Source organism: Polypterus senegalus, chromosome 6 (genome assembly GCF_016835505.1).
Source record: "Polypterus senegalus isolate Bchr_013 chromosome 6, ASM1683550v1, whole genome shotgun sequence".
NCBI classification, from domain to species: Eukaryota; Metazoa; Chordata; class Cladistia; order Polypteriformes; family Polypteridae; genus Polypterus; species Polypterus senegalus.
In genome coordinates this window covers 165,516,356-165,543,279 of record NC_053159.1, presented here as the reverse complement: position 1 = coordinate 165,543,279, position 26,924 = coordinate 165,516,356, and the positions used below count along the sequence as shown (strand labels likewise).

General features: G+C 38.7%; 1 protein-coding gene across 1 annotated transcript in view; it reads right to left on the bottom strand.

Moving 5' to 3' along the window:
* psmd14 (proteasome 26S subunit, non-ATPase 14) overlaps positions 1–26,615 on the bottom strand; it is a 103,557-nt gene extending 76,942 nt beyond the window's left edge. The window contains exon 1 of the mRNA XM_039757492.1: positions 26,460–26,615. The gene's annotated coding sequence lies outside the window, so the exon portion shown is untranslated. The remainder of the gene's footprint in view (positions 1–26,459) is intronic.
* Between the last annotated feature and the right edge of the window lie 309 nt (positions 26,616–26,924).

Here is a 26,924-nt window from a genome sequence, read left to right as displayed (position 1 = left end):
GGCATACACATACAGTACTGTCATTTTAGTGTTACCAAATCCCCAAACCTTCCTGTCTCTGGAAGGAAACTGGAGCACACTGTGGAAACCCACCAGGAAAACATGCAAACTCCAGGTAGGGAACATCAGGGATGTGACTCCCTGCGAGGCTGCAGCTCTACCAATCTGCCACCGTTCCACCCTCACATGTGTAATTATTAACAGTATTCATTACTTAATTGAAGGTAACAACTTCTGTAAAATGTAACATACATAATTTAATGCATTTCATCATGAAAGTGATATCAAGTATAAATCTAAGGATTCCAAATGTGCAGAGAGCTGGAATATTATTAATTTAATGTGTTCTGTGTGGCGATTGCTGGTTGCTACCACTGTCGGTTCAGGAGGAACTTGAATAAAATATATAGAAAAGAACAAGAAGCAAGTAGCAATTAACAACTGGGTCGGTTTTAAGATGACGTTTACGACGGTCTACTTTAATGATAAAATAAACAGATTATAATAATCTATACTAATAAAAGGCAAAGCCCTCACTCACTCACTCATCCATCACTAATTCTCCAACTTCCCGTGTAGGTAGAAGGCTAAAATTTGGCAGGCTCATTCCTTACAGCTTAATTACAAAAGTTGGGCAGGTTTCATTTCAAAATTCTACGTGTAATGGTCATAACTGGAACGTATTTTTCTCCATATACTGTAATGGAGTTCAGTTTGATGGCCGTGGGGGGCGGAGTTGCGTGTCGGGTCATCACGCCTCCTACGTAAGTACGTAGAGAACAAGGAAGACCTCCAAAGACCGCTGAATAAAAAACGCCATTTCACAATTGAGAAGGCAGAAAAAGATTATGAACCGAGTAATGCATACAAGCATATTCATACAGTAAGTGCAGCTACTGCGGAAACAAAGCACGGCGTAAACCGTAAGTTTACATTAAGTTTATAGACACTCTTCCGCTGCCGTCTGTCATGCCTACGACGAATGACTGTATTCGCGAGATACAAGTTTACTGAGAAGACACGAGGTATAAACGAGACTTTGGATCATTTTGTAACGGAGTTAAAATTGCTGTAGCAAGAAACTGAACAAAACGTTAATGTTTTACTTTTAATCTATACTAATAAAAGGCAAAGCCCTCACTGACTCACTCACTCACTACTAATTCTCCAACTTCCCGTGTAGGTAGAAGGCTGAAATTTGGCAGGCTCATTCCTTACAGCTTACATACAAAAGTTGGACAGGTTTCATTTCGAAATTCTACGCGTAATGGTCATAACTGGAAGCTATTTTTCTCCATTTACTGTAATGGAGTTGAGCTCGAAAGCCGTGGGGGGGCGGAGTTTCGTGTGACATCATCACGTGAACTGACTGTCAACGCAGTGCGTAGAAAGCCAGGAAGACCTCCAAAAAGCGCTGAAGAAAACATGCATTATTTAATTAAGAAGGCAGCGAAACAATAAGAAGCGAGCGAGTGACATATACTACCATATTCATGAGTGCTGCTACTTCGGAAAAAAAGCAAGGTGTAAACCTAAACTTAAATTAAGTTCATAGACAGGCTGCCGCTGGCGTTTCTCATGCCCACAGGTAATGTAGGATACAAGTTTAATGAGAGGACGCAGGATATAAACGAGAGTTTTGATCACTTTGTAACTAAGTTAAAATTGCAGGTGAAGGGGTGTGCTTATGCAAATTCCGAGACTGTGTTTGTGGGGGATTGACACTTAAGGCGGGTGGGGGAGTCACGTCATCATCTCCCCTCCCTTTCACCTCATTTCGGTCTGAGCTGAGCTCCACGGCTAACGCCGTCTTTCGAAGCAACTTCATCACACTGCCACCAAATACTCCCAAAAAAATCCACAAGTTAATACACACGCTGTCTCTAGAGTTTCTCCACACTGAATCCTCCAGGCACTACTTACAAAAGGTTACATTGACAATCGTGTTACGTTATTTTTAAAATCTTTCCTTTTCTTAGCACAAGCACAGCTGAGAAGCTTCGATGCATGTGCTCCATAACGCGTTAAAAATAATGCATTTAATCACACTTTGCATTACAAGCAAAGGGAACTTTTGTCAATGCATGATTTCCTGGTACACCGATTACTTTGATCAGCGCATCCCTATTCATTTTACCCTCGCACCACCTTAGTTTGAGAAGAAGTATGAAAAAATATGAGGTTAACACAGAAAAACAGATCACCAATTCAAGCTTTATGAATAATCGATTCGCCATCAATAATTGTTTTGATAAAGCCATACTCAGTGTAATCCTCCTTCCATTTTATAATTTTTCGCCACTATCCATGATTAAATGAACGGTAAAAAAGTAAGAGCGAAGCGAGGGTGACTTATTTAGGCAGGCATATATATGACAGCAACACTCATGACAATGTCAATCATGTTACGTTATTATTAAAATGTTTCCTTTTCTTTTCATTACTTCTTTAACACACTACTTCTCTGCTGCAGGGCGGGTATTTTGCTATATATATATATATATAATATATGAATGACCTCCAAAGAGCGCTGAGACTTTTGATATCGTGAAAGTGTCTGCAAAAACTGGGGTCTCCTGCCCAGCAAAAGTCGAGCAGCTGGCGCGCACGCCTAGCTGTGCCGGCCTTTGAGACGCTGACTGCGCTTCTGCCTTAAGTCAAAGTGAGCACTTTTAATTTTTTTCATCCTCCCCCTGAGCTATAGCCCAGACAAGTGCAAACACGGGACCCCTTTTCTACACCGCGGCAAAGTAATATTAAGGCGATTCGCACTTTCTTTTCAACGTATACGATTATGAGGTCGTCAGTTCGGATTATGAAGACACGCACACGAGTGGAGGACTGACAGTGCCATCACAGCCGATTAATGGCAGGGACGTCTCACCAGTCTACACAAGACCCACCGCGACTGTCCCCAAAAGGCGATCATATCGTCAGCAAACACATCTCTCTATACTATATAAAAGAAAAAGGCAACTTTCCTTTTTTTTCACTTTTTTTCCTTTTATCCCAAACCAAAGCCTCTCTCTCTTAACACTGCAGAGGACACAAAACTAATTTTCTTTAATTGCTGGTAATGCCGGTAAGGCACATTACCAGAGACAGAAATTTGAACGTTCACATAGAAAATGTAATTTCTATACCACAGCCGTCGTGTAGCGCCTTTCAAAAGGGATCTACTACCGAGAGATGATCCATATACATTTTAGCTGCTGTTAGTACTACTTACCTGTTGTGTTACACGTCTTTAAAATGTAGTTTACCCGCAACCACTCCAGTAGTGCTCAATGTACCTGTACTTCTTAAAAGCGTTAATGTTTTACTGTTTAATAACTTATAGACTATATTTTATTATTTTTCCCTTGCACTCAGTGACCAAAGCTATACACACACATATAGACACATACATATATATACACATATATATACCTGTGTGTATGTTTGTATATGTATGTGTGTGTGTGTGTGTGTGTATATATATATATATATATATATATATATATATATATATACACACACACACATATATATATGATGTAGATAGGTATATATATGTATATATATGTATATATATATATATATATATATATATATAGATAGATAGATAGATAGATAGATAGATATAAGAACAACACTCATATCAATGACAAAACAATTACATTAACAATCATGTTACGTTATTTTTAAAATTTTTCCTTTTCTTTTTCATACCTTCTTTAACACACTACTTCTCCGCTGCAAAGCGCAGGTATTCTGCTAGTAACTTATAGACTACATTTTATTTTTTTCCCCTTACACTCAGTGAGCGAGGCCAATGCATATTCATAAGTGCAGCTACTGCGGAAACAAAGCACGGCTTGAACCGTAACTTTACATTAAGTTTATAGACACTCTCCCACTGCCGTTTGTCATGCCTACCACGAATGACGGTATTCGCGAGATACAAGTTTACTGAGAAGACACGAGGTATAAACGAGACTTTGGATCACTTTGTAACGGAGTTAAAATTGCTGTAGCAAGAAACTGAACAAAACGTTAATGTTTTAGTTTTAATAACTTATAGACATTTTATTTTTTTCCCTTGCACTCAGTGAGCGAGGCCAATGGGTGATCAGTTATATATATGTATGTACGTATGTATGTATGTATGTATGAATGAATGACCTCCAAAGAGCGCGGAGATTTTTGATCACTTTCAACGTGTCTGCAAAAAGTGGCGTCTCCTGACCTGCAAAACTACTATTAAAGTCAAAGCGGCGAGCTTATAGCTGTGCCGGCAAGGCGCACTTTCTTTTGCACATATACTTTAACACTGCAGAGGACACAAAACTAATTTTCTTTAATTGCTGGTGACTAAGGCACATTACCAGAGGCAGTGGACGTTCACATAGAAAATGTGATTTCTATACCACAAGTGCGTCTTTCAAAAGGGATCTACCTGACCTTTAGCTACTGTTAGTACTACTTACCTGTTGTATTATATCGTCTTTAAAATGTAGTTTTCCAGTAGTGCTTAATGTATCATTACTTCTTAAAATAATGTTTTACTTTTAATAACATATAGACTACATTTTTTTTCCCTTGCACTCAGTCACCACAGCTATACACACACATATAGAAACATACATATATACACATATAATTTGTGTGTGTGTGATATATATATATATATATATATATAGATATATATATATATATATATATATATATATTATATATATATATATATATATATATATATATATATAGATATATATATATAGATATATATATAGATATGCCAGCAACACTCATAACAATGACAAAACAATTACATTGTCAATCATGTTACATTATTATTAAAATGTTTCCATTTCTTTCTCATTACTTCTTTAACACACTACTTCTTCGCTGTGAAGCGCGGGTATTTTGCTAGTCTATACTAATAAAAGGCAAAGACCTCACTGACTGACTGACTGACTCATCACTAATTCTCCAACTTCCCGTGTAGGTAGAAGGCTGAAATTTGGCAGGCTCATTCCTTACAGGTTACTTACAAAAGTTAAGCAGGTTTCATTTTGAAATTCTACGCGTAACGGTCATAACGGTTGACAAAGTCCACCATGTTAAATTTTCTTATTTATGGCCCCATCTTCACGAAATTTGGTAGGCGGCTTCCCTGAGCTAACCGAAACCGATGTACGTACTTATTTCGGTGGTATGACGCCACTGTCAGCCGCCATATTGAACTTTCCAACGTTCTTTGTTACCTATGGGCCCATCTTCAAGAAATTTGGTACGTGGGCTCCCGACGCTAACTGAATCCTACTTACGTACATATATACGTCCATAGCCTGCAGCTCGGTCACCGTGTGAGGCGCCGTTGGGTCCCCCATTCCCACGCCTCCCACGTTCTTGGCTGCCTGCCTATATAAGGCTGTCCGTCGCTCCGGTCTCTTCATTCCCTTCCTTCTTGGCTTGCCTATATAAGGCTGTCCGTCGCTCCGGTCTCTTCATTCACGAGTCTCCTTGCTGATAACTACAGCCTTTTTATTTAATCCACGGCTTCTCCACTGTTTTAGTGTTCGTTTATTACGATTATAGTTATTGTGTAGGTATTTTAGACTTGCTTTACATTGTTCAGGTACCCATTTCCTTTATCGTTCCAACCGTACCCCCATTAACATGTCTATCGAGGTGATCACCATCGATCAAAGAACTCTCACTTACCGACTGGTTTCCATGCTCGGAGATGGCGTCTGCCTTTTCCATTCTCTGTGTTACATATTGCACGGCCATATCAGGCTCACTCTTGTTATCTGGAGGAACATTGTGTCTTATGTATTGAATGACTGGGACAGGTTCAAGGTGTGGACTGATGACGGTACAGGAGATAATTATACTACACAGGAGCACTAGAAGAGTGAAATGCTTAAGCCCTTCACCTATGCATCTGCATGTGAGTTGATGGCTGCCACTGAATTGTTCGATTGTCGCTTTCAAGTGTACCGAAATGGCCAAATATTTTACACCTTAGGACAACCGCCAATGCCTCTTAAACGTCTTAGATTCACAGGTGACGATTTCAGTAGTGGACTCTTTGATGTTTCTGAATGTTTAAACTCTCAAAAGCTGGATGTGAAGTTATCGATGAAACCGGTTGTATGGTTACAACGCTTGACAGATGCCTGTCACTTCAACACAAGTCCTGCAAATACTAATGTAATTGAAACAAACCATGAAACTCAAATCGATTATGACAGCAGCAATCCAAGCTGTGAGATTTGAGGCAAGATTACTGTTCACATGGCAAACTGTACATTGCATGCTCAAGAGTAAGCTCAGTGCACAGCTTGGTCATATTACAACCAGAGGGCCGAACTGAGAACGTGGCATACAAAGAGATCCTTAACAAATAATTATTGGTATATTTTCCCTAAGTTTAAAAAAGTTTACTTTTCTTCTTGATAAAAATTCAAAGGCAGTACTTCGTCGCTGCGAAGCGCGGGTATTTTGCTAGTAATAATAATAAAACTGGTGCTAAGTAGAAAAGAGTGTTTAGATCCAACGTGGTAAGTTACAGTTAAGCGGTGCACCAAAGAACCAGCCTTCAAGGAATAACAGACAGGCTTAAATTGGGTCTTTTTTTCCATTTTACAGTTGCAGCAAAAATGTAACAAAGGTTGCCTAATTATTTTTAATTACGCCTCATTTCTTTGGGCATTATGGATCAAGTCAGCAGCCATGTAAGATGGAGACCAATTGTGTGAAACCACATGTTGGGCTGAGGGTGTCTACACATGACCTACTGATAAGGAAAAATCTCTTTATAAAGTGAGTGATTTAAAACGTTACAATAATAAAAGGAAAATCAGAATATTGACAAGTTATGTTGCATTTGAATTAGTGAACACCTTAGCATAAAATAACAACTAAACATCTTGGACTTAATAGTGAATAGGATTACAATATAAAATGATACTCTTGGTGCATCAGAGAAATGTTAAAAAAAAAAAAAAAATCTACTCTGTCTACACCTCTACATCAAAAAACAAACTGTGATATAGAAACTCCTGGCCCAGACAACATTGTGAAGGAGTGTGGCTTTAGGTTTTACTACTTATCATAATAAGCTAAGCATTTCAAATTACAACAATGCTCATCATGGAAGCACCTGCAAAATATCACAGCATTTCATAGTGTCTGGTGTAACACAATGCCAAAATTAGTCCACAGATAAAACAAGATTATTGTTTTACAATCAAATGTCAGGTCTTATTCAAAGGCAAAACCTTTCTCAAGTAAATTTTTAATAACATTTGAATAGCTACATTCGATCTGATAATCCTAATTTATAAAAGTAAATATATGTGAAGTAATAGGTTTGAACACATCACAGGAAGAGTACAAAGCTTTGTAAAATGTGCAGACATTTCCACAAAACACCCGAGTGAACAAACCAGGGGTATGAACATAAACTACAAGGCTCACTTGACTATGACATTAAGGAAACACGGTCTTCTTTGTATCGTTGTATCAGATTCCATATATTTGTTTATCCTTAGGCATTGTTGCCCAGAGGCCTGGCTAGGGTTGTCAGCGCCCGGGGACAACGGAAGATTTTGCGCCCCCTCCTGTTTGCCAAAATGCAATGGGGAAGGGGAAGACATTTTTTAAAAATGTATTTAAAATAATAGTATTTTAAGAAAGAAATTTCATGCAAGTCTCCAAAAATAACGCCGCCTCATGTTCTTTAAAATCTAAACCCGTCATTAGTTTTTGTAAGAAAAAATTCATTTACTGCATTTAAAAATGATTTTAAAGAAAGTATATAGCATATTATAAAACAAAATAATTATATATTTATAAAAACCGCATTACTTGCAATTTATTCATACGAAAATATGATGGGGAAACGTCTAGACTTTGGCAGCCATCTACTAGAATACTTCACCACAGCCCAATCAATGTTCTATCAAACACATAAACACAAATCACTTGGCACACAGAAATGGCGTTTGCAACAACTTAGACAATGATACTCTAATGCCTCATGTCAGTCGCACGACCTGTTTAATAACGTCAAAAATATTTTTGGGTGGGAGTCAAGCATGTTAGAGCAGTGGAGGGGATAAATTATTGTCTGTTGGGTATACAGAACTAATACGGGCTTTTGAAATCAGAAAGAGACCAAAAACATAGGAAAAAGATATTCTTATACAGATGGAGTGATGGACTGAGTATGCAAATGTTTTTTATTTACTTTTTAGTGCATTTAAGAATGGGAAACATTTCCTCCGTAACATCAATTTGGTGGCCCCAGGGACAGATGTCCCCCCTTGCCCAACTCCCCCCCAGCTACGCCACTGTTGTTACCACTGTGTTAAAGAAAATGTCCCAAAATTTATAGTGCGTCTTATGATGCAGATTGGGAATGTTTGTCACAGATTATAGTATGGATATTAAAAGAATGACAATGCAGATGCACTTTGTTGTTTTAACCCTATTTTGCTTTTCATGCTGGAAATGTATATTAGTCCAAAAAATACTTTATCCTTCAGATCGAGAATGTCACCTTGATCTAAAACAGGTTTGTAACTATAAAACCACCAGTGATCAATGAGAAAGAAAACAATCTGGGCACAATCGTGTAGTTGAAGGAAGGAATCAGGAGAAGTGTCCAAAACGATTCCCCTGCTTTTTATTCACTAGTGCGGTGTAGCTAACCTGGAGATTCCCAAAATCCCCATCCTAATGTTAATAACCTGTGAGTGGCAAGAACCTGAAGTCTCCCCAAATTTTATAAGTGTTGGCCACCAGTTTGTTGACATCTTCTGATATTTTTGCCTTTTCTGTCCATGCCCCTTCAAATAAAATAAAAGGCTTCCGTCAATAGTAGTTTAATATCTCAACACATGCTAAGTGTTTGATCAGAAATAAAAATTTCAGTAACACTCTCAAATTATGTAGGAAACATGATGCGAACAATCAGCCACGAGTGATAACCACTTTAATGTTTAGTGTCTTACAGTTTCCATGAAGGTGGGAATTAGTGGGAAAAGAAAAAGTGACTATATTGCCCCAGTAAGAAAACAGTCTAAACCATTTTCACAGCTATACTTGGAGTATAATGGACCTACAGATTTGGCAAATAAAATTTGAGTCTACAATGGCGATAAAATGAGCTACTCTATATGCAACATTTATTCCAAAACCCAATTTACAAGTTGGTGTTTCAAAACTTCCACATTGGCCAGATATTTCTGTGACTCAGCTTTTTGATTCTGCTATGAAACAGTAACATCATGCAGATCATTCTGTGGCGGCACAGCCTCTCAGCAATGTGCACTTACTAGGGCTTCTATAAACAAATTAACAAAAGTACTGTAAATGTGTGGCACTTGTGGGGGCTTTGAAAACAATTAAGTATCTATCACTAGAACAAGATAACACAGGCATCTGAAAAGCATGGAAACAACTGAGATGCAGTCTTCAGTTTTAAGTACATAGCCAGTTTATTTTTAGAGCTAATTCTGGGTAATGCCTCAGACATATCTAGTAAGATACAGGAGACCAGAATGTATTCATACTCATTCTGTTTCTGCATAATTTCAAGTTTTATCTACAACACACTAAACTGTTAAATGTGCCGTTTTTGCCCCTCAATAATGACACAGATCAGGGGATCTGACCTGGGACCAAATTCTTGAAGTGAAAATACTATTTAAGCTGGGCCAGGTTAGGCACACCAAACTAAAAGTAATGGAAATTCAAGATGCACAATTGGCTTAAACAGCTGTAGCAAAATGTTATGATGCAAAGCAAATTAAGACTGTCATTTTATGTGACTTTTCCAGTGGCTTCCAGTCATAGCATTCATTTAAGTAATCTTAGGGAGTCGGCTGTGTGCTCCCATAAAATTAATCATTTAATGTGACATGCCCGGAGACTCACTTAAACTTGTCTGCAACTTGCTACGATAAAATCAAACTGGTTTGATGGGCTTGAGTGCATGACAGCTGACATTCAATGAATGCTCATCTGGAAGAGCAATGTATATACAGTATCATGGCAATGGGGAATAAAGGACGTGTGTTTTGATCCACACAAGAGAAGAGAAGCTTGTCTGTCTGCTGTCTCATGTTTGACATACTAGAACAGAATGGAAAAAAAAAGAAGAAGGGCCAATATTTCTGCTTAACCGTTCACAAAGTAGTCATGTAATTTGACCTGCCACAGAGACATGATCAACAACTGTGGTTAGCCAATCTAACAAACCCCATGACAAAAAGTGCCATAATGTGACATCCACTTTAGGTGATGTTAAAAGTGAAGTTCCTTAGGGTTAATCCATGGACTGAAGAACTTTTTAATATACATAACCTTAATAACAATATCAACATGCTGGTTAAATTTGCACTTGCTGCTGAACTAGGTAGAGAGAGAGTCAATGGAGAATCAGCTGAATCACTACAGGAGGACATGGACAAAATACAGACCTAAACATATTTGTGGCAAATGAAATTAAATGTGTTTTCACACTCCTAGGCTGTTTGTTTTGTTCTGAATCCGGGAGTGATTCATTACTTTGTTTCAATTTCCAGTTAGTTTGATTGCGTTTCACACTGCAAATTTTCAAGTGAACTAAACATATCAATAAACACCCTGCAGGCATGTCATGGGCTTCTTTCATTGGGCAGGAAAAATTATCTTGGATGGTTGACAAAAGTTTTATTTGGACACCACCTCATTTCTCATAATTACATGTTTATTTACCAAACACACTTCTTGAGCAAAACTCCTATTATCAAAAACTTTAAAAACATTTAAAAACTATGCTCTATTATGCATTGTACAAGAAGGGCACGTTTCAAATAGCTGAATGGACAAAAGAAGGCAATCTCTGCTGAGGTGCTTCACTTTATGACAGCAGATGTGTGATGTTGTGTATTTACTCTGCAACAGTCACTATATGAATGTAACCTCAATATAGGTCTCAACTCATGTCTGATGTCTTAACTCATACAACTATTTGTTAATAATGTTCATTTTGGAAGTTTTGCTTATCATTTTCTACATATGTCTGAGGATCACACTCAAAGGACACCTACATCTTGCACATTACTTTCATGGTGTTAAGATTAGGAGATTTAATCATCTGTCTCACAGGGTAATACCATTCATTTCTCACCTTCTCTTTTTGTATTTTTATTGACCCAATCACAAGTGAATTTACATATTTGGGTTTTTTTTTTCCCTTTTCTTTGATTGCACACAAGGTGCACGTATCAGGTTCCAGGCTTGCTCCGATTGATTGGTATTTGTACAAATTGTTTTATGCAACTTGTGTCACATTTGTACCCTTGTACTAGTGCTGGGCGGTATACCGGTTCATACCAAAAGCAGTTTTTTATTTATGTTATGATATGGATTTTTCTTTTACCACAACACCAGTTTAAATAGCCTAAACAACGTTCGGAACATGGAGCAGCAGGAAATTGTTTAAGGGGGGACATTTTTCACTGCTGCATCGCTAAACACAAATGCAAAAGAGTACATGTATTAGTGGAGGTATTCAGTGGTGAAAATGGACAGAGAACATTTCAAAACTGAAGCAGTAGCTGACGATAAAATTGAACATGATGACACAGAAGAAGTTTTGCCGAAAAAAGGAGCCGTGTCTGTTGTCTGGAGATACTTTGGTTTTAAAAGGTAGGATGTGGACCATTATGCTCAAATGTGTGAATACTGTTTCTATACTACTGGGTAATAAACAAAGTACAACTTGGCTTGCAGTATTTTTTTTCAAAACTGTGTAATGTACCTGGGTACTGTGTAATAGTGTGACAACATGTTGACTTTATTCTCGACATTTCCACTTTAATCTTGATGGTTATGACAAGAATAAAGTCGACATGTTGACTTTATTCTCGTAATTTGTCATTAAAGTAAAACATCGTAAACTAAACTTCATCTTAATATGAATATTTAATTTACTAGATTTTCTCAAACCCTGTCATAAGTCATGTGGCACAGTGTTCTCCCTAGCGTCTTTTAGCCTGGCCCTCCGCCAGGCTAATATAGTTGAGCCCCCAACTGTCATCTCGCATGACATTGAGAGATGACCAGCCACAGACCTACAGGCAGATCTAATGATCTGCAGAGATGGCAAGGGAAGAGCGGGCGGGGCAGAATGTTGCCATCACTCGATGCTGAACAAGCTAATAGCGGGGACGAGGTGGAGCGGAATTCACAAGCAAAGAGCATGGGGAGGTGGCATTTCGAGAGGGGGCTGTACATGGTAATAGCGGGGGCAGAGCAGCTTAATACAGTAGCAAGGAGTACGGAGAGGTGGGCGGGCAACAGGGGGCTGTACATGCTAATAGTGGGAGCGGAGCGGTAGTTCACTAGCAAAGAGGATGTGGAGGTGGGCGGGTGAGAGGAGGACCGATAAAATAAAAAAGTCTAGTGGAACCAGCCTGTCAGATATCAGAAAAGTGTGTAGTCTTTTGTAAGCATGCAGTCTGTGTAGTATACAGCTGCTCTCTTCTCTTTCAGTACATAGCAAACCAATATACAGTTGTTTAAGCATTAGGTGTGTTCTGTGTGCAAAAATCCTTGTAGCACTCGCTGTGGTTCCTGATTTCCTCTGCCTTTTTATATATTTGCTCATATTTGGACCTGCGTCCATATTGCATAAAGTGTGCAGAAACCTTTGCAGAACACACAGTGTCCTGAGCAAAAGTTTTGTCACTGAATTGTTGAGGGTTTTGTTAAAGTGACCCATCTACCATTCCTTTTTTTGTTCATATCTTGTCCTGCTGTACTGCAAGTGTGACTTGAATATCCAACAGGCTCCAACTTTCCCACTCAAAAGTCTCAAAAAGGACCATTGGAAAAAAACAAAAAAAAAAAAAACAAACAAAAACAGTACATATATAAAGCCAAAAAAAATCCAATAAAAAGTGGGAATAAAAATCAATAAATAAATCCATTAAAATATCCATGGTTAAAATGCAGTCTAACTCCTCCTGATCTCAGTCCACCTCCTTCACTTTCTCCCCGGCTCACCCGTTGCTCGCGTAGCCGGCGAAGACTCAGTAGCCACAAGCTCCTTTCGGCCGACTTCCATCTTGGCTGCCTCCAGGCATCACGGCCAGACCGTCCGAGGTCGGCTCTCCTCCCTTCTTCCTACACGCTCACTTGGTCACACCTTGGAAGCCTTGGGAGGGCACATGCCTTCCTTGCCACACTCCACCTGGATGTTCAGTGGGGCAAACTAGCCCCTAGAGCGCCACAGCTAACACTTCTTCACGGGGCCCCAGCTCGTGCAGTCTTCTCCTTTCGGGTGGCCAGATCGTCCTTCTAAGACTGCTTTTCACATCCTTCTGTTTCTTTTATTCTTTCCCTTTGAATTCTCCCCCTATCCTTGCGCCAACTCATATATATATCACCCACCGCAGGAAGCCAATGAAGCAATTGAGAACGATCGCACCCACACGTGCAGGTACGATCGCCCCCACTACCTCATTAACTCCCCTCAGTCGTGCAAGCATGCCCACAGAGAGAGACATGGCTCTATGGATTTAAAACTGGACACTTTTTTCTTTTTTGAAGCTGTGGATACCATATTCTTTTCGATCATTATTCCAAAAATGGTAGCCCTTCAATTTTAAAATATGAAAGTAGCAGGCAAGAATGGACAGTAGCCTCAAAATTGATCAGAAGTCAATTATACAAAGACTTCAGTCCAAAACAGATTTTACTAAAAATGGCAACGACATCAGATCTCTACGAGTCATTTCCAAATTTAGCCAAACTAGCTCATATTAGGCTAGTGATCCCAGTGAGCATAGCTAAATGTGAAAGGTGAATTTCTGTTCTTAAAAGGATCAAGACATGTTTGAGAAATCACATGACTTACTGACTTACTGTCTTGCCTGAAACCATCCGGATTTCCAATTGCAACCAGTAGCTGTGAAGATGCAAAACACAATGCTGCTGCTAAACTTGAAGAATATTTTGTGCGAACCAGCCGGCAACAGACCTATTCAGATCTGTGGGAATATTTGATCCGCGACAGCTACCACTCTTATCGAAGAATTTTGCTGATCATGCACAATCAGTGCCAACAATGATGGCTGCAGCAGATGAATGGCAAGCTTATCTGGACATAGCATCTCGTGAAGTAATTCCAGCTGATTTCACTGCTTTTTGGTGTGCCTTAGAGGACAGAGTGCCTCGCGTAGCAGCTCTTGCTAAAGTTTACATTGCGTTGCCGATCTCTTCTGTTGATGTGGAATGTTCGTTGTCAAAATGTGGATCGGTGTTGTCACCACTGTGATATTCTCTGTCACAAGAAAACCTACGAGCTTACAGTGCCGTTTTCTTCAACAATAAACAAGAACTTTAGAAACATTATTCAATAGTTTGTTAATGCAAATGATCAATCTAAACTTAACTGGAAGAAAAAACAAACAAATGGCTGAAGTTAGCTTAATACTGCAAAAATGTAAAGGGCAGAAGTACTTCAATTAACTTTTCTACAGTCCCATCATAAAAAAAATGAATAATAACATTTGAGGCTTTGGGCCAGAGTTTTATAAAAAAATGGCCAAACACATGGTGGGTCCTTTATTAAAAATGTATATAGAATCTCTTGAGAGGGGCACACTTCCACCCACCTTAAACCTTGCCCATATATCCCCGATCTTAAAGAAGGATAAACCTGCAGATCTGTGTACATTTTACAGACCTATAAGTTTACTCGGTGTAGATTGCAAGATTCTGTCCAAAATTTTATCTAGACGATTGGAGGAGGTTCTGCCAGTTCTGATAGAGCCTGACCAAACGGGTTTTGTCAAGAATAGATGCTCCCGCTCCAATGTACGCCGACTCATAAATGTTGTGCAGTTCTCTCAGAACACCAATTATAAGGCTCTTGCAATTTCATTGGATGCTGAGAAAGCATTTGATCGGGTGGAGTGGGAGTATCTATTTGATGTTTTGGAAAGATTTGGCTTGGGATCTGAATTTGTCAAGTGGGTCAAACTGTTGTATGGGGCCCCAGCTGCAAGGGTATTGGTTAACGGCTCGGTCTCAGATGTTTTCCCACTGGGTAGAGGAACGTGTCAGGGATGCCCCCTTTCTCCCCTACTGTTTGCACTTGCATTGGAGCCACTGGCAGAGGCTGTAAGAACTGACCCTGAGATCTGTGGGGTAACCTTGTTGAATACTGAATACAGAATTTCCCTTTACGCGGATGACGTGTTGCTCTTTCTCACTAAGCCAGAAACATCTATTCCTGCACTGACACATATCATTAATCAATTTGGCCTTTTTTCAGGGTATAAAATAAATTATGATAAATCTGAATCTTTGCCACTGGGTGATGGGGGGAGGTGGGACATTCCTCCTAATTTTCCTTTCAGGTGGTCGACCACTGGTTTTACATATTTAGGTATTAGGGTGTCCGCAGACACAACAGAGTTGTACAAGTTGAACTTTAAACCAATTGTGGCCTCAATCAGGAATGACCTCAATAGGTGGCTTGACCTCCCCCTGTCTTGGATGGGTAGAATAAGTTTAATCAAAATGAATGTTTTACCCAGAATATTATATCCCATGCAAATGTTGCCTCTCAGAATCAACAGAAAAACATTCTCAGAGATTGAGGGATATCTTTCTAAATTTATATGGCATAGGAAGAAAGGGGGGGCGGGCACTTCCTAACCTTTTATACTATTACTGGGCTTGCCATGCACAAATAATCTCAGGGTGGTTACATTCCTTTCTATACCAAGACGAGCCACCTGTAGATACTTGGTGCTGTGCCCCTCTTTCGCCTCTTAGTCTTTTATCTATTGATCTGGCTGACCTTCCTCTTGGTGTCAGAAATAATTTTATTTTGATGCCTACACTTAAGGTTTGGCATAATATTGTTGCCCACGCTGGAAGAAGAGGTTTTTCTAGTGCACTGCAGCCTCTAATTAGGAATAAGGCTTTCCCCCCAGGTATTGGCATTAGTATATTTGATGATTGGCATTCTAAAAATATAAGATTTATTTGCGATCTGTTTGAAAGGGGTAGTTTATGGCCTTTAATCAAGTTCAAATTAAATATAATTTACCACAGAAACACTTCTTTGGGTTCTTACAAGTAAGACATTTTGTAAATTCCCTTAAATTTCCAGCCAATCAACCAGTTTTGAATCCTATTGAAAGCTTTCTTCTTAAATTTAATGAGGAAATAATCACAAAAAGGAAATTTATCTCTCTTTGTTATGGGAAATTATTGTCTTTGAATTTTGTAACCACTGATAAGGCCAGGGTTCGTGGGAAACCGACCTCGAAGTTCAGCTTAGTGCAGAAGTATGGTCCAAAACTTTTAGATCTGCCAAGAAATTGTTTTCCTGTAACAGACTCCAGGAAAGCCATTACAGAATTTTACATAGACTTCAGCGTACGCCAGAGTTTCTAAATAAAATTTGTCCTCAGATTTCTTCTCTTTGTGTAAAGTGCAATACGGATGTGGGGACCTACTACCATTGCATATGGCAATGTCCTTTAATTACTAGATTTTGGAAAAATATTGCTATAGAGCTTCGCTCCATCTTTCACCAAACGATCCCACTGAACCCTGTGCTGTTCGTTCTGGGTCTATCTATAGAAGGGCTCTCTCTGTCTTCTGTACAGATGCTTTTGTTAGGTAAACTTTTACATTTAGCGAGGCGATGTGTACTGTTTCAATGGATTCAGAGACAGCCCCCCACTGTTACACAATGGTACAGAGAAATGTTCAAGGTGCTGCCAATGGAGCGCCTTAGTGCCATCATAAAGGGCAATTGTAATGCATTCTGTAGGATATGGCAGCCTTTGCTTGATCACCTACCTCGTGATCTTGCTGTGCTATTACATAAAGGGGGATCACATTTTGTATTTAAACACAATAATTAATGTCTGTATTCCCCTTTTTTTTTCTCCCCTTTTTTTCTTTTTTATTTCCCTTGACTTCAAATGTGAAACGCTGTACATATTTTGACCCAGACATGTATATCTGTAACTCATGTACCTGTATTTGTTGTTGTTTTTTTTTTTTTCTTCTTTTTCTTATTTGTATTTGGCTGTGCTGATTTGTTGCTGTTTGTGTTGTTCCAAAAAAATCAATAAATCATTGTTTAAAAAAAATAAATAAATAACATTTGAGGCTGAAAGAAGCAACAAATTTCTTAACAATGGCACATCACATTGCCTTGTAGACATGCTAGTTTCACTGAACAAATTAACTTGGGCTTCTTCATGTTTTTAACAGAGTTTGTTCCTCCAAGATGCCCATGACAAAAGTGATATTAGTGTTTGCAATCTATCTTTCTATTTCTTTTCCAATTTGCAATAACTCTGTAGAGGAGTTTAAAGGTTGGCAGGGATTTTACTCTTAATCTGTACAACATACAACATACTCTGCTCTAGAACAGCACACCAGCTGTTGTAGCTTTCAATGTTTTGTTCAAAAAAACTCCCATACAGTATAAGGATTTGCCGTTAAATCGGTCGTGTTGATCTCTGATGTTGGCTAAGTCAGAGAATGTTTATTTACAAGATTTTGCCACCTAACAAACCAACTTCAGCAGCCAAAAAGCTTAATTTAAGAGATTTGGGTCCCACCTAGCTATACAGAAAAAATAGTGTGCACTGTCAAAACATCACAGAAGCCTACTATTAAATAACCGCTACACAAAAACAACAAATAGTCCCCAAGAGGAAAGTTAGTGAAAGAACGCAATAGGCACATGGACAGTCACCAAAAAAGCACAGGAAACAGTACCTGAGCAATATATTCAATATATACTGTTTGAGAGAGAGAGAGAGAAGGAGAATGAGGCTATGCAGTGTCCAAGTTCACAATTACACTTGATAGCCACTAAAGTACAACACAATAACAGCAAGTGAAAGTATGTCAATATAGAGAGTCTGCCATGTTAAATGCTAAAAGCAAAGAGAGTTTGATCCTCCAAATATCCATTTTAAGAAAGGGATAGAGAAAGGGACGGAATATTTAAAAACATTCTGAAACTGAATTATTTCCACATTATCTGGAATATTCATCTGTGTGTGTAAAACTGAAAAAAAATCAAAGAAAAACAACAATTGGTAATTTAATGCAAACACATCAGCAAGTTTAGTTTTCACCAGCTTGCAGACTCAAGGCACTTTTGTCAAGCTACCAATAAACTTCAACTGTTTCAGTGGAGATACTGCCAACTCAGTAACTGCACAAGGTACTTAAGGCTCTGATGCCAAATGACCTTTCCAAAGCATAAGTGACTCAAGTCTACACACCTGAGCACAATTTTGCTACTTGAGTGAATCTCTCGATCTGTGCATCACAAAATGGTTTTATTTTTCCAAAACAATTTCTTAGTTCTGTGTAATGGGGACATGTAAGAAGTTAGCTGAAACACATTTTCACTCTTGATCTGCTATTCATAAGACATTTCAAGAAAAGGTTTTGCTGACCAGCATAATCTAATTTCTGACTTTTGAATTATACCTTTATATGCAAGAAGAACAAAGCAAGCCAACAATCTTGTTATAACTAACATTACATCACATGCATTCCCTGTAATTTGACTTCTTTTTGGGTTGCTGGATCAGTTGCTGTGACTATCTTTTGCATTTAGTCACAATTAGATCTAACATGCCGCCACTAATGAACAGATTAAAATTCTGTAAGGAATCACCTATACCTAGAAACCCAGTGAGTGCCAACTATGAAAGTTGCCCAACACTCTTCATACCACACACGTTTTAAGTGGCATCATAGCTTACCATTTAACCCTAACCACCATCTAAGTTTAATTCACTTTCACTAGAAATAGAAGCTATCATCCTGTCACTGGCAATTTTACAGAAGTGTTACTAATATCATATGATGAACTGCTTTCTTCTTAATGCAGCTTACGCTCTGAAAGCCCATATTCAGCTTGCCCTGCTGCCACAAATGGGAAAGGAAATAACTCGGGAGGTGATTGTGTACATGAGACTAACTATGGACGAGTTATCTCATGGAAAACAGTAATGGGAATAATAAAGGACTTAATCAACCAGCCTACCAGCAAGAATACTTTTTTGAAAAAGCAAAGAACAAATATTTATTCATATATTTTGATTAATCTCAGGGCCCCAGTAGTCCTTGGCTAACAGCCTATGTTAACCCGAGCATACAGTATGTATGCTTGTGATGAAACTGAGAAGTGTTTTCTGCAATTTATTATTCTACTGTAACAGTTTTGTATAGTTTTACTTTTTCATCTTGGTATCATTAATAATTTCAGTTTACATATATATTTTTTTTATTAATAGCTTTCACCTTTGCTTTTGTTTTCATTTACAATAGTAACCTTGATGCCAGCTCCACTTTGTGGATTTACTCTATTCTTCCAAAATAAAACAATGTGTTAATGGGAAACAGTTTTCTAACTTTTAATTCTAGCATTGATTCTTGGGATTTGAGTTCTTCCACCAGTTCAATACAAGACCAATGATACCATTAGTTCATTATTTACTGGCAATTTCTATCAAAATGACTGCTTTGTTTCACACTAATGTTCTAAAACTGCACATATGAAAGAGTAATTTTTACAATAAAAAACTAAAAACGAGACTGTCAAACATTTAAAAACCTCATTCAATGCACTGAACCTAACCTATCTTCTGCTTACTGTTCTTCGTTTGCTAATCTGCTTGTGTCTTTAACAGTTTACCTCAGATAGTACTCCACTAGCAGTGTAACAAAATGTAACTACAAATTTTGGTGCTAGAATGGGATCCTCTTTAGGTGGACATCCCAATGCACTGAACTTACGAGTTAAATAAGGACAAAGTTTAACTCATCTGCGGCTAGTCCTCTCATGGGGTGACGTTACAGAATGCTCTGGCAACTGCCTAATCACACTGCTCTCTCCATCATGCATGAGGCACAGCAAGGATTCAATTATTTATTTTTAAAAAAAGCATGTTTTATTCTAACACTTTCATCCTCATGAAATATTCTTGTAAACACTACCTACTGGTTCATATGTTTATAACAAAAGATGACTACCATTTTTTGACATAATGTTATATTGTTGCTTGTGCATGGAAGTTTGTGGACCCTTTTTATTTTAGGCATGCACAGATATTGTCAGTCAGTCATTATCCATCCATCCATTCATTATCCAACCCTCTGCATCCTAACACAGGGTCACAGGGGTCTGCTGGAACCAATCCCAGCCAACACAGGGCGCAAGGAAGGAACAAATCCCCAGGCAGGGCACCACACACACACACACACACAAGGGACAATTTAGAATCGCCAGTGCACCTAACCTGCATGTCTTTGGACTGTGGGAGGAAACCCATGCCGACAAGGGGAGAACATGCAAACTCCATGCAGGGAGGACCCGGGAAGCGAACCCAGGTCTCCTTACTGCAAGGTAGCAGTGCTACCACTGTGCCACCCACACAGATATTGTATTAAGATGAAATCTTCATTTTTGATATTAATATTATGTCTTCATTAAGACCACGACTTCTCACACAGGGAGATCTGAAAACAAAGAATATTAGATTGTGATATTTATATTCAATCACTGTGTGCAAATGTAATTTAGCTTTTTTTCAGTCAATAAGGACTAAATTAGAGTCGAAGACAAACTTGTGGCACCTCCTTTAGCAGCAGTAATTTCACAATTACCTCCTCTGACCAATTAGAAGTCTCTAACACCTTACTGGATTGATTTTTCCACTCCTCTTTACAAAGTTCTTCCAACCCTGTGAGGGTTAAAGGATGCCTTGCATGAACAGCCGGTACACTTCAGGTCTGCTGCAGATTTTCAACAGAACTCAGGTCAAGGTTTGGCCTTGTCCATTCCAGGACACAGAATCTCTATACAAAATCATTCTTTAGTGGACTGACCTGAACATTTAAAATTGTTATTGTGTTGAAACATCCACTCTGTGCATAGCTTTAGTTTCTGAACTGAGGACCAGACAATTCTTCTCAAGAATTCCTTGCTATTACTCAGAATTCATGATTTCCTCAAGTTACCCAGGACCAGATTAACAAAACGGCCCCTTACAAGGGCCATCCCACCACCATGCTTAAAGTGGTTTTGTTAGAGGTAGACTGTGTTGAGTCTCAGCCAAATATTGTGCCCAAATTGTTCAATTTTGAAATTATCTGTCAAGTGAACAGACTTCCAGAACTCTTCAGGCTTGTCCAAGTGGTCCCTCACAAACTTCAAGCAAGTAGCTGTCCTATTTGTTGACAGAAGAGACTTCTTCCTGGCAACCCTTCAATTTTCTGTTCAGGGTTCCTCTTACGGTTGATCTATGCATTCCAAACGCAGCTAAGAAGGCCAGAAGACCAAGGGATGTTATTTTAGAATTACTTACCTCTCTTAAAATTCCCTTTGACTCCCTGGGTGAAATTTTAGGAGACTGTCCATTTCTTGTCAGGACTGACTTTACTTTGAATGCCCTCCACTGGTATACTCTTTGTCTAACCATGAATTTATAGAGTGCAAAAATATCTGAAATGGCTTTATGACCATGTCCAGACTGATGAACATCCAACACTTAGCTTGATGGCAGATTTTTGGAAGAGAACCTGACTTGCTTTCTTCCTGATCTTTTGTATGTTATAACATGTCATTTCAGATCTTCAATTCCCTTACTTAACTTTGTTACTTATGTAATTACTGTGTAATTAACCAATCTGATCCCAGTTTTTCTTGGTCTAAGTTACGGAACCAATTTATTTTTGCCCTTGCAAAATTGTGTTTATACTACATACACTGTTTTTCAAAATGTTTAAACTGTTGAATAATTCTACTTAATTCCAAATAGAAAAAGACAAATTCTAAGCAAATATGCATTTTGTCATTAACGTTTAAATTATGCAATGGTTTCACAGTCTTTCAAACATGACTACATTTACAGTCAAGCCGAAAAGTCGTTGGGACAGTGACACAATTTTCGTTATTTTAGCTCTGTACGCCACCACAATGGATTTGAAATAAAGCAATCATTATGTGATTGAAGGGTAGACTTTCAGCTTTAATTTAAGGGGTTTACCAAAAATATTGTATGAGCCGTTATATGGACATTTGACTGACAAGCTGTTCCATAGCCATGTTGAAAAGGTCCCTCTTACTTCATTAGCTGTGTAAGGACTGGAACCGACTCCAAGGGAGGAATCTGCATTAGGAAGCTGACGCTGAACTCTCAATATGAGGTCCTGAAGAGCTGCCCATGCAAGTAAAAAACAATCCATCATTAGGCCATGAAAACAAAATAAACCCTAATGTTTAAGATATTTGTATGGTTTTGTAAACAAACAATCCTCCTTAAATTCAGTGGAAAAATTAAAGTCAATTTTTATGTCAAAGCTGAGTCAAAGAAAAATGGCAACGTAAAAATGTAGGTACTATTTACTTTTTTTTTTTTTTAAATATTCATTAATTGGGGGAAATTTAAGAAAAGTCACCAACTTTCACCTTGAACAGATGAAATTTATGGTGCTTTTATAGTTTTTAAACACAAAATCAGGCCACATTTGATGATATAAGGTTTAAGCTAATCTGTTGAAAGTATAAACTTGCAGGGCCTTCAGGACTGTCTAGCTACTAAGTAAATGATTAGCAGTATTTCTTCTTTAAAATACCCAATCATAATTTTTGTGGAAGACAAACAGAGTGGAAGGCTCTCTTGTCACATCCCAACCAATCTGTTCTCCTTCTCATGCATCCACAGACTCTGCACAGGAACACTTGAAAAGAGAATTGCCTCACGATTGGTCAATGGGAATTGAAACGTGGAGCTGGCTTATGTGAACACTCACACCTGACAAATTCAGATGACAGTGTTGAAATTCTTATCAGAAAACCATCAACAGCCCGAAAGCCACTCGAATCGGGTCGGAACATATCTCGCACCTTCTGAGTAGTGACATTACGACATTCAATGACATTCTTGCAATTTTGTGCCAATCTGACTCCTGCATGGACTAACCTGGGCAGCAAACCCAGACCCTACAAAATTACAAAGAAGATATATATAAAAAAACGTGTCCTTTGTTTTTCAAAGAAGTTTTCCTGCTGCTAGACTGGCCAATCCAGGTCTCTTTAAACTATTATCCATGAAATAACTCACCACCGCTTGCATGCACACCGTCATCCCAGAGTTTACGCATCTCCAGTGACCTGCAGGTAGTGACAGAGGGAGGCAGTTCAACAGCATGTGTGGCAGCAGGAGAGCTGAACAGGGGCACCAAGTTCAGTGGCCAGTGACAGTATGATACATTCTACTTCTAGCGATACTTAAGGATATAAAGGTAATGAATAAAATGAAAACTCTGTCACCACGTTTGAATGTGTGTGGTGTAACAAGCGCTTTTAGCAACTTTCAAAGCTGCCATTCACATCTCCAGGGAACAAGACTGAATTATTATGTATAGATGATACTTTGTGAAAATTCAGTCTGTTCAAAACTTCTGGCAATAACTGTAACTGAACACAATTTATTCAGCACTGCACACTGAAAACAAATTCCAGGGTGCTCATGTGGTCTGATACCAGTTATGGCAAAGTGGTGGCTTTCATAACATTTTTTGTAGTACTAGGGTGTTGTACTATGTTAGCCATTACAGATGTAGTGAGAAATCAAGCAAAATGACACCTTTTATTGGCCATCTAAAAAGATTACTATATGCAAGCTTTCAATGCAACTCAGGCCTTGCCTTGAAAACTTGCATATTGCAATCTTTTTAGTTAGCCAATGAAAGGTGTCATTTGGCATGACATTTTTTGTATATAATGACTCAAAAGCCTGATGTTGACATGTACTGATCCAAAAATTCTTTCTGTGAAACACCTTATAGAACATTCTAGATCTGGATTATATACACGTATATACATACACACACACATGCATATACACATATATTTTTCAGGTGTTTTGTTGACAAATGTCTAAATGTCACTTTGTGCAGTATTGAGAATTTCTCTCCAAGAAAAAAAAAATAAATAAATCTTTCCCTACACTTTGCATACCTAAACAGAGCAATATTGTTGACAAAACACACAGTTTATGGAGATCATTTGGCAATAAAAACTGTACCTCGCATAATTACTGAGCCAGCTGTATCTCTACTAGACAACAGGTAAACTTTATTAGTTGCTTGACAAAAGTGCCCAGAGTCTGCAAAATTGTGAAAAATTAGTCATACTGATGGGTTTTCATTCCATGTATTAAATTTATTTTTATCTATTTCTATTTGTTATTTTTTCTTATGTTTACCTTAACAGCTGAAAATGCCTGAAAATTATGAAAATTACTACATGCCAAAATAAAGGCACAATTTTTAAAATTGTTATCACCCCCCCTCTCTTTTAAAATAGAAGTAGATAATTTATTAGTGCCTTTGCCATGTTCAAACCATTTCACAGCTATTCAAAAGGAACAACTGGGAATATACAATTTTGGATACAAATAATATCAGCATAAAACACTAAATAAAGATAAGCATAGGAAACATAAGGCTTGACATTAGAGTAAGAGACAATAAACCAGAATATAAATACAACTACAAGAAAACCCTGAACAAATAACATTATTTGTGATACAGACACAAATCATCCTCAGCACCTGAACAAAAAGGTAAGGGTCAGAGTGTCAGAGCTGTTTGTTTTTATAAAGAATGAATTGAGTTGGGTGATCTCTTTAATTTAGGGAGGTTGTCCCAAAGTCTGGGTGCAATGAAGCTGAAGGCCCTTTCACCCACATACTGTAGCACCAGGTTAGTTTGGGGGCCAAACAAGATTGACAGAATCAATGGACTTTACTGGACAAACAGGAGCAAAGTGATGATGGAGGACATTAACTGATGTAGTTTGGTGCAAGGCTATTTAATGAGAAATAGATTCTGGTTTTAGTACTTGAAGTGCCACACTATGCTCTCTGTTGGCCATCAAAGACAATTTACACATACTTATTTAGATGACACCTTTATCCAAGAGGATTTTCAATATTTGAAATACTATTGATTCATTTTTTTTTTTTTTTTTGTTTTCCCAACTGTAGCACAGGCAAATTAACTGACATGCTCATGGTCACAGTGTCAGTAGCAGGATTTGAATCTCAGAGCTTGAAGTTCAAAGCTTAACCCACTACACAACACTGCCTGCCTAATTGTAGGCTTTGGCACTGCATACTCTGCACCCATCTCTCTCTCTCTATCCATCCATTTTCTTAACCTAACTATCCAGGGCAGGCCACAGGAGAGCTACATTCCCCGTATCACTCCTAATCTCACAGGCTGTTTTGGTTGTTTCACTGCTACCCATACTTCTCTTTCATACTCTGGCACTACTTGCTGCTCTTGTGTAGTGCCTATTTAAATGAAGGTGAATCCTAAGCTTTGGCATTACATATTATAGGGTGGTGCAGATCTAATTATGCAATTTTCATTACGCTATAACTTATTAAGTTTATTACATAGAAAAATCCCGGACCATCGAGAAGTGTGCGAACTGACGACACGAAGAATCGTCTCCGCATAAACCAAAGTCATCCAGACGATCTGGATCTGCATAATTACATCTGCACCACCCAGTAGTTTATCTGTGGGGCCCAGCCAATGAATCAAAACCAAGGTCCCCCTCTCTCCCAAGTCCAACTGTGGGCACGGAGACATCTTTACACTTCTCCCGGTTAGTACTTTAAAACTTGACCAACTTTGTACCCTACTATATAATTTACTAATCTGCGTTATTAATTCCTAGTGTCACGTATTTCTCTGGCGGTGTTATTTGGTGAGTAATTCATGTTACACGCTTATGTTTGATTAAAGCTCCTTATAATACCTGAGTGACTTTGACTTATTTCGGTTCGCAATTCTTCCATTAACTACAATTCAAACACAGCTCAACATCGCACTCACAACAACACACCCAACTAACATGGACAGCAGTTAAACTAAAATGTAGATTTAGGGTTTATGAGACCCTGCTCCGATCTAATTACTGCTCGGTTTTCACAACGGCACTTTCCTCAACGCCACCACCAGACAACATATATGAATACCCGCTTCCGTTTAGGGTTTCATGTTGTCTACCCATCCATTTTCAGAACCCCCGACAACCACAGAGGGATCATGAGGTAACTAAAGCCCAGCAAGCACCGTGAGACAATATTCTATATCAGCAACAAAGTTAGTTCACTATGACTTCACATGCAGTTTATTAGCAATAAACCAACAAAAAAGTGACGCCGGTGAAGAAGCTCATGCCGTGTAGGCCCAACCACGCCAGTCGCTACAGTGGAGGTCTGGGCCTTCGAGCGGCGTCCGTCTTCCTGCATCTTCACCAGTCCCAACACGCACGTCAACGTTCACAATGGAAAACCAACAACCCCACGAACAAAAATAACACTTTGCGTTACCTGTGATTTTCGTGGACCGGGAAGTGCGTAAAACGTAATGTGTGGCCTCGGTTTCAGTGTCTATTGCTTCCCCGCACTGTATACAATGAATCAGCCCGATTTCATTCAAAAACACCGAAGCTGCCGGTCCCGGAAACACTTCCGGAGTCAGCGCTGAACAATTCCGCACGGCTCAGAGACAAAGTCACGCTTCCCTGGCTCTGCTGCTTTGCAGCTCAATAATTACACTATTAGTTCGTTAATCAGATATACTGAATTGATTATTTTAGCTTCTCTAGATCACTGATGTTTAAAATTGAACAGGTGTACCACTGAGAGCCTCCCCGTATTTGTTATTCTCGTATTGTTGTATGTTCTTTAGTTTACTGCACTGCACTCTTAAAATAAAAGGTCCCAAAGTGGTTCCTTAGAGCGATGCCATAGGGGAGTCATCCACGTGAAGTTTCCAGAGAGAACTTCTTATTT